The sequence below is a fragment of the Lissotriton helveticus genome, chromosome 2_1 (assembly GCF_964261635.1).
Source record: "Lissotriton helveticus chromosome 2_1, aLisHel1.1, whole genome shotgun sequence".
Lineage (NCBI taxonomy): Eukaryota > Metazoa > Chordata > Amphibia > Caudata > Salamandridae > Lissotriton > Lissotriton helveticus.
The window spans coordinates 2,028,544,676-2,028,560,369 of NC_136059.1; the positions used below are offsets into that span (position 1 = coordinate 2,028,544,676).

General features: G+C 48.3%; 1 long non-coding RNA gene across 1 annotated transcript in view; it reads right to left on the bottom strand.

Annotated features, from left to right (window-relative positions):
* Positions 1-13,155, bottom strand: part of LOC144819016 (uncharacterized) — a 30,950-nt gene extending 17,795 nt beyond the window's left edge. Inside the window, exon 1 of the long non-coding RNA XR_013607196.1 lies at positions 12,837-13,155. This is a non-coding gene — a long non-coding RNA (uncharacterized LOC144819016). The remainder of the gene's footprint in view (positions 1-12,836) is intronic.
* Positions 13,156-15,694: the final 2,539 nt, after the last annotated feature.

Below are 15,694 nucleotides of genomic sequence, written 5' to 3' on the forward strand. Positions count from 1 at the left end.
TGCAAAGTACTTTTCTAAATTAGACCTCAAAAGTGCATACCACCAGATAAAGCTACACCCGGATTCAAAGGCACTAACTGCTTTTTATAACAGAAGGTGTGCTTCAATTTATTTGCCTTCCTTTTGGTCTCGCTAGTACAGTCAGAATATGCCAACGCATGATGGCGGATAGGAGGAACACAGTGTTTCCACAATAGTGACACATTATGCAACTCCAATTTAAATCATGCAGAAAGTTTTTAAAAAAACAGTACAATTGCAAATAATACGACAGGATTCCAAAATAAATCGATGTAAAATTGACTTAACTTCTAATTCAACTGAACTCAGATGGCAGTTTGGTAAAGCTCGCAATCTCTTGCAGCTCAGAGATTACACTGCCCCATACAACATGCAGCCAAATCAGAAGACCAGTTATGCCCCCCACAGGGCACCAGATTCCCAACGAGCATCTCATCATAATTGGTTGACAGCTTTCTTTAGCGTCCAGTGCACTGAAAGAAGAGCGGTTTTAGTGTAGGTAAATGATACTGTGGAGGAGATTTGCAGGTGGAGAGAGGGTAGTCTGCTTGGATGAGGTTATTGGTCATTAGATGTGGCATTCTGGAAATGATTGCATCCAGAGTGGAGCCCTTGCAGCCTGTGGCCAGTCATCACTATTTTATACAAGTGCAACCAATTGCGCTTCCTGTCTGGCTACTGTTTGTCATAAGTATGTGCAGAGTATTAGAAGAGTAAGCTGTGCTCACTCATGTCAGACCAGACTTTTCGTAGTGCTCCGCACAATCTGCATGTGAGCAGATGCAAGATCAATTCATGGCATGCTGGTGTGCTCCTTGTCAAATGCATCCAACTCCCACGACAACATGATCCTGGTCAGCTTGTGGAACAATCCTAAGCTTTGACTATGAGCGGAGAGGTGATACACTAGTATTAGTCTTTGAGAACTTAACAAGGCTAATACAGACTATCAGCTGCAGCCGGGTGTCAAAGTGAAGCGGAAGGAAAGAGAGGGCGGTACTTACTTCAAGTTCTTAGACGGACAGAGGCTTGCCAGGCAGCTTTGTTTACTGCAACGTTCTAGTCTTACATTCAGTTTTGTCTACAAGTACTAAAGATCTAAGAAAACACAGATGTGTTCTAAATGAGCTTCAGAAGCACAACTTCCCTAGTGAATTTAATCACAATTTGTCAACAAACCCTTAGCTTGCTGAACATAAGGAGTAGTCCCTGGTTAGAAGGCAGTAAATATTCTGCCTCATTCCTCCCAAAAAGGAGTTTGCTCTGAAGTACATACTCAGAATGTAAAAAAGAGAACCTTTAAGTCCCAGGATGCAACGTGCTCTTCAGTGGTTTAAAAATATAATTTAGGCTAAAGGTGCTACACATGATTAGGCTACTTGTAAGCTAAGCAGGACAGCAGCTCGTCTGTCTTGTTATGACGGAATGCTTCTGCAAAGTCAGTCACTGTAACATAATTTCAGCCCCTGGTGTGGCAAGCAGGTTGGGCATATCCTTGTATTACCTAGATCGTATGGTTAGGAAATGAATGTGACTAAGTAATGCAATACATGTATTTGAAGGTTGTTAGAACTTTTTGAATGTTTCCCTTCATTTTCACTAAAACTTGTTTTGTTGGCCTTAGGACTTGGTGCACTTTACCCATGCGAACCAGTGCTAAAGTGCTTGTGCTCGCTCCCCTAAAAATGGTAAAACTGGTTTTCACCTGATTGACATAGTTAGTTTACATACACTTTTTTTGTAGAGTGGTATACTATATATTCAATAACAGAAGAGTGACTATTCAAAAAGAACACTCAAAGAAACACACTAATTTTTTTTAAAAAGGACCCTCACTCACCAACCTAGTTGGTGACATGCTTCATCATCGGGTCCCCACCGGATCAGCCGAGTGCCGTTCCGGTGTGCTACGATGCCTGCAATTGCAGCGGAGCGGGTTGTGATTAGGTGCACGTGATATAGTGTAAATTTAAAAATAACCAAATACCCCCTGAAAAATTCTTTATTTTGGGTGACTAATAAAAACAAATGGCGGATCAATGCCAACTGAACTATGAAGCTGGGAAATTTGGTCGACATAAACATGTTTCTGCTTGTATTAGCACATTCTGCTAAGCATTCATCAGGACCTTATAAAAAGGGAGACCATGGTGGTATACGGACGCTAAGGCGTACCCTAACCTCTGGTCATTTATAAAAACTCACGGTTTTACCATGGGCAATGGATTATAGGTAGTTCTTAGACCAGTTGTAACCTGTAAGAAAGAAAACATGGGGACAAGTTGCTCCACATAATTCTATTATAACAGTAACTTTCTCACAAAAACGGTTAACAAACATACCAACATTGCGTGTTTCAATAAACAGAGAGAAGGGGAAAAGGAAGCGTACATCCCATCCGGACTCACTGCTGCATATAGAGCTATGACAATCTAATCACCTCATTCCTGTTTACTTTATGGCAACGGGGTAATCAACATTTCATTTCAGGTATTTACCACTGCCCCCCTTCTTTATTGATGAGGCATGAGTGACGAAATACCCCCGGCAGATCACTGCCTCATATTCTCAATGGCGGCTCAGAATTTTTTTTTCACTGTAGCCCCTTACCAAAACACAACCCCGGCGTCCTCCGTAGATGGTCGCCCTGTGTTTATATCTGAGCAAAGTGAAAATACTATATACCCAGTGCCTGTAAATTAAATGTAACTAGAGGGACAGCAGCACCTACTGCGCCACCCGCTTAAGTATCCCCTTAAAACACGTCCCAGGCCTACCACTGCAGCCTGAATGAAGTTTTAAACTGCCAATTTCACTAGGCAATATAACCTCTTTACCAAGCCTTAAACTCCCCTTTTATTGCATATAAGTCCCCCCTAAGGTAGGGCTTAGGTAGCCTATAAGGTAAGGTGCACTGTAAATAAAAGGTTAGACATGTACTTTCAAGTTTTATATGTCTCAGTAGTGAAAAACTCCTACATATATTTTTCTGTATGAGGCCTACGTGTCCCATAGGATCACACTAGGTTGCCTTATTACATTTAATGAGTGCTAAATGTTGAATTGGGACATGTAGGCATTTCATGCTTGGTATCTACGGAGTTTTAATTTAAAACCCTCTTGAACATTAAAGTCAAGTTTTAAATTACAATTTTGAAAATGCCACTTTTGGAAAGTTATTTAGCATTTGGTGCCTCCAGCCTCCCCTGGGTCACACGAGTGGGTGTAGTTAGGACTTTGTGAATTCCTCCCAGACAGTCACAATAGAGGGATAGGGTGTGCCTGAATGGGCCATCTGTGCGCAGGATGAGGGCGGAACTGGGCAGAGCACCACTTGCAACTGAATAGGCTGTGCTCGGTCTTCACACAAAGGGCTTGTAACCACTGCATTGTCCCTGCAGCCACCTTGGAGCCAGGACAGGGGAGTCACGAAATTCAAAGCACTTCAAAAAGAAATCTCTAGAAATTTCTTTAACTTCAAAGAAGGCACCAGGTATAAAAATAGGGCCCTCAGACCCACTCTCTTCAGTTAACTTTCTGGAACTGTGGAAGAACTCTCGGGGCACTGCCTGCTGCTGTGGCCTGCAGAGTACGCCACAAGACTGCTTTGCTGCACCTAGAAGGGCTGCTTTGCTGCCTGGTGCTTGCCTTGAACCCTTAGAGGCATGCGCTGCTGCTCGAGTCCTGCTGCTTCACCTGAGCCCAGCACTACCAGAATGGCTCCAAGGGCAAGTTTACTGGCCTCCTGTTCAGAGCCACAGGGACATAATAGACATCCACCATCTTGAACCCACACCTGGACCTAGCCTGAGTGAGTCCTAATCCCCAGGTGGTGCTCATTCAGCCCTGGACCCTTGGTGGTGTCTCTAAAGGTGCCCAGATAGCCAAAAGCCAAAATGTCAGACTTAGAACATTTTTGGCTAAAAACTGCTCAGAGAACAGAGGGAAGGCCGAGACCAACCTGCTCATCTATCTGCCCAAGTGCATCACCGGTCAGCCTGATGGAGTCTCATCGGCTACAGCATCCTGCGTCGTCCCGCTGGAGATTTCAGACTTCCATAAATAGGACAAACCTGAATTTAGAAATCTTCACGTGACTTCGTCCAGCGGCTCCCGTGACAATGCTCCTTCCTCAGCTTTGCCCCCCTGAACTTTACCTTGTTAGAACATTTTTTCAAGAATTTCTTCTAGGTCCGAAGGTAAACGCCGACCGGGCCCAATCCACTTCTTGTATCCGACCCACGGTCCATCGGAGTCGGCCATATTTTTTCAACTTTGACCCGGTCTCACATGACTAGATAACTGCAGTTGGTGCTTTGATCTTTTAGGCACTAGTTTTTTTTTTGATAATCAACTTTATTTGGTATTTAAAACAACAGACCAAGTTCATTGGGCGTAGCTCAATCAGATCACACAACAGAATATTACAAAGAAAGCGTGTAAAGCAGGTCTTCACATGCCAGTCCGTATCCGGGGTCACAGGGCAAAGAGAAAGGCAGCGATCATACATTATAGCTTCGATCATGGTGGTAGTAGATTAAACCATTTCCCCCAAATCTTGTGGAACAGGCCCATTGCCCCCCTGGCCTCAAAGAGGACCTCTTCCCGGGTCCTGCATCAATCAACCCCTCTCCTCCACCTCCCCACTGTGGGGGACATAAATCGCGACCAATGGCTTGCTATATCCCTTTTTGCCACTGCCAGCGCCGCCCCAAGGAGGCGCTTGTCCGCCCCGGAGCCATCCGGGCCATCAAATACTCCCAAGAGGAGTCTTATCGGCTCGTGAGGAACCTCCCACCCCAAGGCTCGCGTGAGCTCCCGTTCCACCCCCCTCCAAAACTGTGCCAGTCTAGGGCAGAGCCACACCACATGGTAAAAATCCGCTGGTGCGAAACCGCACCTTGCGCATTCTGGAGTAGGTCGCAGGCGGGCTCGGAAGAGGCGGTCAGGGGAGAGGTAGGCCGCATGAAGGTAATAAGTCTGGACCAAACGGAGTTAGGCTGAGGTAGTCAGGGTTCTGGGCGCCATAAGGGCATACCTCCACTCCACCTCCTCTAAGGGTCCCACCCATCCCTCCCAACGGGTGCGCAGCGCGTCTAGGGACGCGGGCCATTATTAACTAGGGAGCGGTAGATGCAGGACACCCCCCCCCCCCCCCCCCCCTCCCCAGATTCCCCATCATCACCTGGGCCTCTATCTGACTGAATTCCGGGAGGGGGATTGGGGATGGGAGGTGGGTCTGGAGCGCGTGGCGTAGTTGCAGGTACTTAAAGTGTTGGGTATGGGAAAGGGCATGGTTCCGCTGCATGTCCGCAAAGGCCCGGATTTGATCCCCTACCCATACGTCTCCCAAGACCGAGACGCCCACCAGATCCCATCGGCGAAAGCCGTTCAATGCCGCCACTTCCCGGAGCCAGGTGCCATGCCACAGGGGTGTTTGCCTGGTGAGCTTATGGTCCCAATCCGTGTAGCGCAGAGCAGCTCTCCACGCCGTAAAGACCGATCTAGTGACGGATGCCATGGATTGGGGCACGGGGATGCCATATAGGAGGGCCTGGATCTGTGGGAAATCCATCTCTCCGAGCTCCACCCGGTACGCTGGGTCGGACCAGCCACCCGCATACCAGTCGTGGACAACGAGGAGCTTAGAGGCAATATAGTAGAGGAAGAGATGAGTCACCCCCAGCCCCCCATGGTAAGGGGGGATACGGGTGCGTGCCAACGACATGCGCGGCCGACCGCTCCCCCATAGAAAGAGGGCCATGTGCCCATCCAGCTCGCGAAACCAGGCGCGGGGGACGGGGATGGAAGTGTTCTGTAGGACATAGAGAACGCGCGGGAGGACCATCATTTTAAACAACGCACTTCTTCCTAGGGGGTTGAGTGGGAGCGTCTGCCACCGTTTGAGATCGGCCTTCATTCGGGCAACCAAGGGGGCGATGTTCAGTGCCCACTCAAGCTCTGGCAATAGAGTTACCCATATCCCAAGGTATTTGACTGAGTGGTGCCGTAGAGGAATGTCTGACTGCCAGTCGAACCAGTCTCTGGAGGGGTGCAGCGGGACCAGCGTAGACTTGGCGGCGTTAAGTCGTAGGCCGGAGACCCGATGGAAGACCGCAAGGGATAGCAGGCTCTTGGGGCCCGAGGTCGCTTGGTCAGCCAGGTAGAGAACCACGTCATCAGCGTAGAGGGCAATTTTATCTACGTGGCTCTCATTCCACGCCCATCCTCGGATAAGGGGATCATGGCGGATCATCACGGCCAGGGGCTCCATCGCAAGCGCGAACAAAAGGGGCGAGAGGGGACACCCCTGGCGTGTGCCTCTGCAAATCGGGAAGGCCTCAGAGAGCACCCCATTCACCAGCACCCGGGCGCGGGGACTGGCGTAGAGAACTCCAACAAAACGGCGGAAGACAGGGCCGAAGCCCATTTCCGCCAGGACGTCCTGCAAATAGTCCCAGCCCACCGTGTCAAAGGCCTTCTCAAAATCCAGGAAGAGGAGGGCCAGGTAGGGGGGGGGGGGGGGAGTCGAGCGCGGTGAGCCAAGGCCAAATGGAGGCGCCTGATGCAGTGACGGGTGCCCCTGGCAGGCATGAAGCCACACTGGTCTGGATGAACCAGATCCGACAAGAGAGGTTTAAGTCTCTGGGCTAAGATGGTGGCGTAAAGTTTGATCTCCGAGTTGATGAGAGATCGGGCGGTAATCCGCACAGGCCGTCGAGGGCGGGTGGGATTTGGGAATGACCACGATCGTGGCCAGATCAGATTCAGAGGGAAAGGAGCCAGTGTCTGTCACATGGTGGAAGAGGGCCAAGAGGTGGGGGGCAAGGGTATCTCGGAAGGAGTCATAGTATTCTTGTGGGAAGCCGTCAGGGCCAGGCGTTTTGCCAGAATGTAGGAGGGGAATGGCATCAAGCACCTCCTCTAAGGTGAAGGGGCGATCTAGGGACTCCCTGGACTCCTGCGACAGAGAGGGCAACTGGGCACCTGTCTCCTCCAGCAGGGAGGCCTCAGCCGGCTGCCGCGCATAGAGGGTCGTGTAGAAGTGAGCAAAGACACCCGCTATTGCCTTCGAAGTCGTCTGCAGGGAGCTGTCCAGCGCCCGGATCTCTGGGATGATATGGTGGACTCTGGTGTAGGAGACTAGACTGTGGAGGAGCTTGCCATTTTTGTCGCCCCAGCCGTAAACCCCTACCACCGAGGAGCGCCACAGCATCTGGGCAGAGTCCAGGGAAATCTGCCGGATTTCCTCGCGGATCAGCGTGAGTTGCCTAGTGGGGTTCCTGCGGCCTAGGAGTGCCTGCTCCTCCTCCATCCGCTCAGCCCTGGACTCCAGCTCAACGAGACGAGCCAGCCGGTCCGCACGCTTAGCATGTACGAATCCCCTCGCCACCCCGCGGATTACGGCCTTGCCAGCCTCCCACAGGGTGCCTGGTGACGGAACCGATCCCTCATTAGCCGAAAAGTAATGTGTCAGTTCCTGCTCCAGCGAGTCCACCAGCTCTGGGTCTTGAAGAAACCAGGCGTTGTGGCGCCACACTGCTCGCGGGCCCACTTGGGACGAACCAAGACGGAGGGAGACAGGGGAATGGTCAGATAGCCCTCGGGTAGGATTGCTACTCCGGAGACCAAGTGGCAGTCAGTAGCTGGGAAAAAGAGAAGGTCGATACGGCACTGGGTGTGGTGGGCGGCCGATGGGTGGGTGAATTGCACCCTGCGGGGGTTCCAAACTCGACGCGCGTCGCATAGCCCCAGGGCAGAGGCCCATCCTGACAGGGCCGAGGCCTAGGCCATCCGAGTGACAGAGGGGGCCCCGGTCGTATCACAAGAAGGGTTCAGCACGGCGTTGAAGTCCCCTCCCACCACCGTCAAGCCTCTCGGAAGGGCGGAAAGAACGCCCGTAAGGCAACGGAGCGCCAGTAGGAGAAGAGCGGACGGGACATACAGACTAAGGATATTCAAGGGGCACCCCTCCAACACACCTGATACTACCACAAAGCGACCCTGGGGATCAGTGGTGGCCCGAGTCAAGGTGAACGGCAAGCTTTTCCGGAGGAGAATTGCCCCCCACGGGATCCGCGAGCAAACCCAGAGTGCCAGACCATAGGCACTAGTTTTTACTAAAGACTTTGAAAATTCATAACTCTGGTTGTACTGATTGGATTGTTATCGGTTTGGTGTCAAATAATGTATTAAAAATTACTCCATTTTTCTAAATTGGAGTGGGTTTTTTTTTAGTGTTGTTTCTACAACTTTTTCCTGTTTGAGTGCAGCATAAATACTTTACACATTGGGTCTAAGTTACGACTGACTGCTTTTTGTGCCACGCTACCCAGGGTTAAGCACAGGGTAATTTAGCGAGTTTTGTGGGCCATCCTGCCAGGAAGTGTGGTTGTTGTTTGACCAGAGATAACAAAACAGACAACCAACAGCCCAATTTCTCACAATGGCCATATAAATCACATCACAAATCAACATGTTTTGTGCAGTACATTATTTCCTCTCTGTATCTTGTGTAAACTTATACTGACAATTCACAGGTACATCTGCACAGGTTGTGTTTACTGTCTGTAGGGCTGCTCAAGGCATTGCAATCGGCTCGAGTCTTATACCATTATAAGATCAAGAAGAAGCTTGAGAGTTACGGCACCGAACGCTCAATCACCTAAAAGACAGATAGATACTGCCAACATGGCCAATGTTTATTATACAGCCATAAAAGGGAATAGGTTATGGACCATTACTGAAGTACTTCAAGAGTGTTGTCGTTTGTCTAAGGCTGGCCCCGGACATTGCTAAAATAGGGCCTTTTCTTAAATTTATATCACTGCACACAGGGCATAAGACTGGGTACACGCGGATAGATGCCATTCACCCTTCCAAGACGTTGGCCCACTGAAATATGCTGAACTTGTTCAGGTGTAATTCTTAGACACCAGGACACGTTCAGCAGCCCCTGCACATTGTCTGCTTTCAATTTCCAGCAGCAAAGTACAGGTCACAAGGGGCCTTTTTTATTTTCACCTCCAGCTAGGCCAAAGATAAAGGCCAAAGTTAAGGGGCCAGCAGGCCTTCTTTTGTTTCCATATGATCCTGGCTGTGCGCGGTCTGGAGCCTCACACTTAGATGCAAATGCAACGAAGGGGAAACAAAGGCACACATCTTGTTATTACTTCACAGACACTTAAAAGAGACCTGCTTTTGACTTTGTTCAGTCTCTGTGTATAAGAGATATGCATGCATTTTAAGAATGTCAGACATGTATTTACACAAATATTTTAAATAGCACCGTTTTATTTCTTTTACAGAGCTACTCATCCCAGTGCTTTACTTAACATACACATTATACATTGATACTAAATTATGTAAGTGTTTAAATCTATGTATAAGATGTGCTACATAAGACAGTGAGGGTAACAAGATGTAGAAGTCACATATCATCCTTCAATAATAGCTCACTGTTCTAGATTAGAAGGATTAGAATTTATGAACGGCAAGTAACAAAAAGACCTCTGTTAAAAGTAGTAACCCACTTACCGATCTACATAAAATAAAAATATGTCATCTGCATGTTACATGATGTGGTGAGCAGGTGACACACTAACTTTATATACTACCTTGATTAAAATCTTGGACTAGACAAAATACATATCTCTCCAGCAAAAGTGCTAACCTTCCAAGTTATCTTACGATTTATAATTATTCCTTGAGATTTACTGGGCACCCGAAGATCTCTGCAGCTGGTGTTTTTACCCCATAAGATATTTCAAAATGCAGACTTTGTAACCAATTAAGCAGAATAGATCTACTGTCATGTCATCCTTGTTGTCAATTCCTTTTGTGGCATAGGTTTAAACAAAATAAGTGTAATAGTTGATGTGCAGATTTTCAGTCAGGGTTGTGCCACTTTTTTGGCACAACCCTAAGACAAGATCTTGTTTGTTAAATCTTGTAATTCACTTAAATGTACTCATGATAGACATGCTAAATATATATGTGAGGTCTGACCAGTGGACTTCACTTCTTGTGGGGTCCCTCCCTGTGATTTCACAAGCAATGTCACGTGCTGTGATGTCACGCATCATGCTGTTGCTTGCATAGTGCCTAACCTGGTTTGTCCCGCCCACTTTTTTTTTTTTAAGACTTGTGCCCAGACTTTACCAATGTAAATGCTTTGTCCCATGTGCAATAAAGGGCAAAACACAGAGAATGTAACACACATAGAAATTGGAGCAGTCAGCCATACGCAAACTGAAAACGGTAGAACACCAAATATCAAGCGGGACATGCTTTCAGAAAGCCAGTGGAGCAGTCAGCCATACGCAAACTGAAAACGGTAGAACACCAAATATCAAGCGGGACATGCTTTCAGAAAGCCAGTGGTACACAACTCCCGCACTCAACATCCAACACAGAACAAGCTGCGAACAACTCTCCCAGTGTATCACAGAATGAGTCAACGGAATCATCCTCGCCAAGCCAGCCAAATTCAAAGGACCTGCTAGAAGAACCAGCTAGTTCAACGTGGAGCTGAAATCCACCAAATGCAACTACAGGCACCTAGAAAGGACGTGGCGCACCAACAAAGAGACGAGAGACCATGCCATCTTTAAAACAGTACTCAATCAGTATTACGGCCTCCTGAAAGAAAGAAAAAAAGAACACTCTAGTGGACTGCATAGAAGCCAGTACAAACCGCAGCAAGGAACTCTGTGCCATCGTGAAGGAGTTCTCCAACCTCGCAGTCGCCAAGAACGACATCACCACCTTTCACGAACTGTGTGACACCCTGGCTGACTTGTTCCACGACAAGATCTCAGTCATCTATGAAACCACTGACAGCATCAGCCTGCTCACACCCACTAACCTCAACCCTGAACACCAGCTCACCCAGTGGGACACTCACAACTCAAGTCATAATCTCCATCATAAACTCTGTGCACTCAGGAGCACTCGCGGACTGCTGTCCCCACCACATCTTCAACCTAGGGAGCAAAACTATTGTCTACGAGCTCAAAAAAACTCCTGAACATCTCCATCACCTCGGCCTCCTTCCCTGGGCTGGACTGGACTGGAAACACGCTGAAATGAGGACCCTCCTGAAGAAACCATCCGCCGACCCAGCAGAACCGAAGAACTACTGCCCAACTCTCTGCTTCCTTTTCCAGAGAAGGTTCTCAAGAAGGCAATCAACCACTAACTCACTGAATACCTGGAACACAACCTCCTGGACCCCTCTTAATCCGGATTCTGATCCAGCCACAGCACAAAGACAGCCCTTATTGCAGCCACCAACAACATGAGGGACCTCCTGGACTGCAGCGAAACTGCAGCCCTCGACACCTTCTCCCATCACATCTTGATCAACAGACTCCACCACATCTGAATCCAGGGAGACGCCCTCAAATGAAATGCCTCATACCTCACCACAAGAACCAAGAGAATCCGTCTCCCTTTGTTCACCTTGGAACCCAAGAAGATCTCTGCTGGGTCCTCCAAAGATTGTACCTCAGCCCCACCCTCTTTAACACGTACATGACCCCCCCGGCCAACACCGTCAGATCGCACTGACTCAACATCATTTCTTACGCCGATGACACCAAGCTCATCACTTGCTGTCAGAAGACCCCTCCACCACCAGAGCCAACTTCCAAAGATGTATGATGAACGTCACTGACTGGATGAAGCACAACGGTCTCAAGCTCAACACGGACAAGGAAGAGGTACAAATCTTGGGGAACAACAACTCGCCATGGTGGCCTGCTGAACTCTGCCCATTACCCGCCCAGACAGACCAAACCCGAAATCTCTGCATCATCTTGGACAGCAAGCTTTATATGAAGAAACAGGTAAACACAGTCTCATCCACCTGCTTCCACACCTTACGCATGCTCCGCAAGTTCTTCAGGTGGCTCCCAGTCAACACCAAAAGGACCGACACGCAGGCCTTTGTCACCAGCAGGCAAGGCTACAGGAACACACCCTATGTAGGAATCACCAGAGGCCTCCTGAAGAGACTACAGACAATAAAAAAAACTCCGCAGCAAGACCTATCCTCGACCTCGCCAGACGGGCCCACATCAGACCACTCAAAGAAGGTACACCGGCTACTGATCCAGAACAGCTGCCAGTTCAAGATGTTGACCCACACATACAAAACCCTGCACAACAAAAGACCATCATACATCAACAAACGCATGCTCTTCCACCAACCGACAAGACACCTACGATCCGCCTCCCTCTACTTTGCAGACACCCCCCTCCTTCAGATCCGCCAAAGCAACAGAGGACTCTCCTTCGCACACCTGGCAGCCAAAGTTTGAAACGCCCGTCCCCTGCACCTCAGGACCGGCCTCATCACTCAGGAAATTTATGAAAAGACTCATGACCTGGCTGTTCGAATGAACAGTCACCACAAAGCAGGTGATTTGCTGTGCTTTAGAATTCCCTAATTGATTTTTTAACCTGAAAGAGTGGAGGATGGATTTATATATCTGAAGGTGTTGAATTTAGAAGAACTTAGGTGTCAAAAGAATTCCTGTCTGGTTTCTCCAAAACACGTCCCCTTTCTCGTGACAAACTGCTCGCACTCTGATGGTGGTAAATGTTTAACTTCAAAAGTTATTTAAAGCAATTTGGAAAGTTTGGAAAATAAAAGTCAAGCTGCATTATTAGAGGACGAATAGCAGGTTTTAGAGGTTGTACTCAGCAATTCGTGTTTCCAAGTCGCGCCTCCCTTCCCCGTGTAAAAAACGCTCGCTTTTAATGACACGGGCCTTGCCTGTGTTTATATTAAAAAAAGACAAAAATCTCACGTCGTCTATCTGCATTTCCACCTCCTCCAACAGTTCTTCTCTGCCGCCGCGACTGCTCCTCATATGGACGTCTCCGCCGGCGCTAGCACTCTGTGGACGGCGCCGGCTATTGTTCGTTGATGGCTCAGCCATCATGGAGATTTTGTTAGAAAATAATGAAATAATGAGAAAACTCCGCGACGAGACAAGGGGTCTATACAATACTGTTCGCTGTGTTTGTTCCATAAGGGCGGACCGTGTCCTGAGCGGTGCCATTTTAGCATCAGGCTCGAGATCATTAGTCTCAATATACGTTACGTGGCTCATTGCCTGACCATAGGCTTGCCTTTGCGCACATGCGTTGTAAGTGTTTTGAACGTTTTATGAAACTGACCTCGCTTCTCGCGCCAAAAAACGTTTAAGAATAGAAGTAGAATCACTACGTGGAACCAAGAAAATGTTTTAGTCAACAGTAAAACAGCGTAACGGCTATAATCAGGGTTTTAAGTGGGATTAAAATACTGGGGGGGTCTCTCAAAGGGAAGTAGCCATTACCAATGTAATTAAGGGCGTGGCTTAAAAATACATAAACTAAAAATCTGTGCTTAGCATAGTGTGCCATATTTTGCTGTTTCTGTCATTGCATCCAGATATGTGATACAACAAGTAACATCATACCTACAATAAGTCAGGACAATTGGCTTTGTCAATGGTTGTAGTTGCATAAGATAAATAAGCAGCAACTATGACTTGTATATAATATTGAACAAGCATTTACAATGCAACGGTTTCGCCTTTGCAAAAGTTAGAGCTATTGGCATTGTATATGACAAACGTTTTATTTATGTGTTGTTTTTGAAAACAGATAAATAAATGGCATTGTCATTTACAATGCCAATAGATTAATCTCTCGCAAATGCGAGACCTATTGCATTTGCACCCACACACACAAGGAACCACACACACCCACACACAGAGCCACACGCACCCACCCACCACACAGACCCCCTGCTTTTAACTGATATCGACCCCCACTAACATGCTGTGCCTGGACAATTTATAGGTATGTTATGACTAAATATGAAGCTTAAGAGCAAGCCACGACACAGAGCAGCATTAATTATCATAAATACACTGCACTGTAATATAATGCTAAAGTTTCGTTTTTTGAATTACTAAACATAAAGCATAGAATAAAGCGCAAGATGGTGGTTATTTTAAAATTGCAAAGCAACAGCCCGGTAAAATAAGAGAAGTCAGAAACTGAATGTTACCACTTCAAGCGCAGAGTGAATAATATTTGACAGTGCACAATGGGGAGTGAGTGACAAAATGAGGGGACGGGGAGAGGTAAGTGAGGGAGCACGGGACCTGTACCGAGAGGTAAAGGGGTCGAAGCGGTGCTTGGAAAGGGGTCAACGAGCGCGAGACGGCGGTGGGTGAAGAGGGGGCTTGGAGAGAAAACCATCATTCAGCGACAAGTGCCAGGGTGCCGGTTTAATGGAAGATATCGCAATACGAATGCCGATCGCAATATCCTGCTAAGGGAGACAGGGTATGTGAAAGATACACCTTGCCCACCCCACTTCACCTCCCCCCACACACTCACACACTCTCACCCCACATACCTGAGCATGGACGGGCAGTGAGCGTCGTCTCTCCAGAGGGCAATCCATCCCGGGCTGCCAGGCGAAGTGCGCCAAAAAGCAGACCTAGGTGGTCAAAACAGTTGCTTTTCCCAACCAGTACCAAACTCGAAAAAAACCAGCTGCCTCACGAAAAATCATTTTGAAAACAGCGACTGAAGTGTCTGCCTTGCGTGAGTGTTGGACAAGTTCTTCCGCTGTGGGTGGACGAAATCAAGAATCTGTCCAGAGGGGGTAGGGGGACGGGCAGCAAATCACGGGGACTCGGCATCTGCCGACAAACACAGACATCGCTGCCAGGCCAGGATGCGATTACACTGCTTATTTGCACGGATGTTCACGTCAGGAGAGAGGTTAAAATGGAGCAGGGCTCCATTGTATAACAAGTTTGTAAAGTTATAAAAATAATAAGTTACATGAACTGTTGTGCGGTTAAGTGTAGTTATATGTAGCAGCACAATCTGAAAATACAGCAGTTTGAAGGAAGGCATATGGAACAAATTGTATTTGGGGTAAAATCGAGGCTGTGCTTTGCTTTACAGTTGCTTTCATGTGTCTGTTTCGGGATGGGAGGGGCGGTCGGTCTTCTTCCGGGATGGGGGGTAGGGGACTCAGGGTGTTGAGCTGGAATGTTAACGGTCTTGGGGACAGGATAAAACATGGGATTGTGCTACAATATTTGAAGAGACACACCCCAGATGTGGTTTTGCTTCAGGAGACCCATTTGGTGGGCAATACATGTCATGCATTGGACAGAAGAGGCTATCGTCTGGTGGCACATTCCGGCTTTACTTCGGGATCAAGAGGGGTTGGTATCCTGGTCAGGAATTCCCTTCCCCTGGAGATAGATAGCACGGTGCTGGATGACAGGGGCCGCTATGCTGGCATTACGGGGAGATGGGAGGGGAAATTGATTTCCATACTGTCTATTTATGTCCCGCCTGGGCTGCAATCTACCACATTCACCGACTTGGGTGAGGTTGTCCTTGGTTTGCCCGATGGCTTACTGGTGTTGGGTGGGGACTTAACTCTGTGGCGAATGGAGAGAGTGATCGTAGCCCCCCCAGGCTCCGCCCTGCCTCGCAGTTATGGTTGGGGAAGTTCTTGGATGCCTTTGGTTTGGCCGACTGCTGGAGACAGCTGCACCCTGGCCGGCTTCAGTACACTTTCCACTCGGGGGCTCATGGCAGTCTCTCGAGAATTGACTATTTCCTCGTGCCGGTGGTGCAGTTG